Genomic DNA, 2,584 nt, shown 5'->3' with positions numbered 1-2,584 from the left:
AAAATGTTAATAAACTGTTTCCTTTTAAATGCTCAGTTGTATTTTGTGTGAATATTCTGTTAGTGAATTATTTTTTAAACATTGTCATAGATAAGAGTAGCCTAAATAGACATCGACTAAATGTACTGTGGTATTTCAAAAGGGAGTGAGGAACTGAAAATAGACATTAGGTAAAAATTGAGGAAACCTAAATAAACTATTTGTTTTATTTAATGACAAAAACCACTGAAGGTAGTTGATATTAGTATAAAAAAAGATAGTAGTTCTAGAGAAAATGTAAACTTATAAGAAATAAATATTTAAAATAAATTCCCAAATTATAAAAGAAAATGTCATTTTTTAGAATGAAGGCTGAAAAAAATTTTGTTGTGGTAGTAAAAATAATGATGATAATAACTATGTATTATGTTATCAATATGACTATTATATGTCTTTTTTCACATCTAGGACAGTGCCCTTCACAAGGTAGATACTTAATAAATATCTGTTAAATTAATCAAATAAACAATGATTTTGACAATTTATAAGTAATAAAAAAATCAAGGAAGAGTCAAAATAGTATTTTTGACTGTCTTTTTAAGTAATATGGATTGATTGTACAGCTGGTTCATTTCACTGCTTAGTGATCAAACAGTAAGTTGAGAAAAAGGAAAAAAGTAATTCCCACTGAAAAGCAACTGAGTTGGTGACCCTGTCTATTCATGGGCTAGCTTGCTAAATATTCAGTCTATGAAACTTAATACATAACTAATAAATGTCAAATGAGGTTGTAACTTTAACCAGAAGACTAAAAAGAAACCCTCTTTTGCAGAATATTTATAAAATGATTCCATTTGTGCAAATTTAAGTATATACATAGATGTGGTTGTATAAGCCAAGTAAAAGTTTTAAAGGTTATAGTAGTTTCCCCTGGGGTATGGGCCTATAATGAAGGTGAATTTTATTTTAATTTTATACCCTTCTAAAATGTGTGAATTTTTTTTCTCATTGCTGTGAATTACATTGTAATTTTCAATATTATTAAAAAAGATATGTGCCATAGAAGAGACTCTTTCAGTCTTTTTCTGAGATAAGTAAGCTATGCTGTATTCTCTGTATACTTTCTAAAAGCTACATCTTTGAATTAAAATTTTGAACATTATTTTTCTCTTCATCTCTGCTAAGCTGTTGAACAACTTAGAGGTTAGAGTTTTATCATATATCAAAATTACTGCCTAATATGCCTCAATTTTTTTCTGACTTTAAATCTCATTGAAGTTCTTCTTATAATAGTTTACACATACATATGGTTAAACGATGACTATTCCAGTTGAAAATTTTAAAAAAAGGCCAAGTCTTTTCCATATGAAAACTTTACATGTAAACATAGTCTATTTATAAAATGCTTTTCTATACTCATGAAAGAAGTCTCATCATAAGATTAACCATGTATAGTTGTTCCAAGGAAGATGTTGCTGCGGCAGAGGTCGAAGAGGTTGCTGCCTGTGTTCTCCTCAAGGATTTTGATGGATTCCTTTCACACATTGAGGTCCTTCATCCATCTTGAGTCTATTTTTGTGTGTGGTGTAAGGAAATGGTCCAATTTCATTTTTCTGCATGTGGCTGTCTAATTTTCCCAGCACCATTTATTGAAGAGGCTGTCTTTTTTCCATTGGACATTCTTTCCTGCTTTGTCGAAGATTAGTTGACTGTAGAGTTGAGGGTCTATTTCTGGGCTCTCTATTCTGTTCCATTGATCTATGTGTCTGTTTTTGTGCCAGTACCATGCTGTCTTGATGATGACAGCTTTGTAATAGAGCTTGAAGTCCGGAATTGTGATGCCACCAACGTTGGCTTTCTTTTTCAATATCCCTTTGGCTATTCGAGGTCTTTTCTGGTTCCATATAAATTTTAGCATTATTTGTTACATTTCTTTGAAAAAGATGGATGGTACTTTGATAGGAATTGCGTTAAATGTGTAGATTGCTTTAGGTAGCATAGACATTTTCACAATATTTATTCTTCCAATCCAGGAGCATGGAACATTTTTCCATTTCGTTGTGTCTTCCTCAATTTCTTTCATGATACTTTATAGTTTTCTGAGTATAGATTCTGTGTCTCTTTGGTTAGGTTTATTCCTAGGTATCTTATGGTTATGGATGCAATTGTAAATGGGATTGACTCCTTAATTTCTCTTTCTTCTGTCTTGCTGTTGGTGTAGAGAAATGCAACTGATTTCTGTGCATTGATTTTATATCCTGACACTTTACTGAATTCCTGTATAGGTTCTAGCAGTTTTGGAGTGGAGTCTTTTGGGTTTTCCACATATAGTATCATATCATCTGCGAAGAGTGATAATTTGACTTCTTCTTTGCCGATTTGGATACCTTTAATTTCCTTTTGTTGTCTGATTGCTGAGGCTAGGACCTCTAGCCTGTTGAATAGCAGTGGTGATAATGGATATCCCTGCCGTGTTCCTGACCTTAGCGGAAAAGCTTTCAGTTTTTCTCCATTGAGAATGATATTTGCGGTGGGTTTTTCATAGATGGCTTTGATGATACTGAGGTATGTGCCCTCTATCCCTACACTTTGAAGAGTTTTGATC

This window comes from Mustela putorius, unplaced genomic scaffold (assembly GCF_011764305.1).
Source record: "Mustela putorius furo isolate JIRA1106 unplaced genomic scaffold, ASM1176430v1.1 tig00537334_pilon_pilon_pilon, whole genome shotgun sequence".
Classification (NCBI taxonomy): Eukaryota; Metazoa; Chordata; class Mammalia; order Carnivora; family Mustelidae; genus Mustela; species Mustela putorius.
This window is presented reverse-complemented; position numbering follows the sequence as displayed.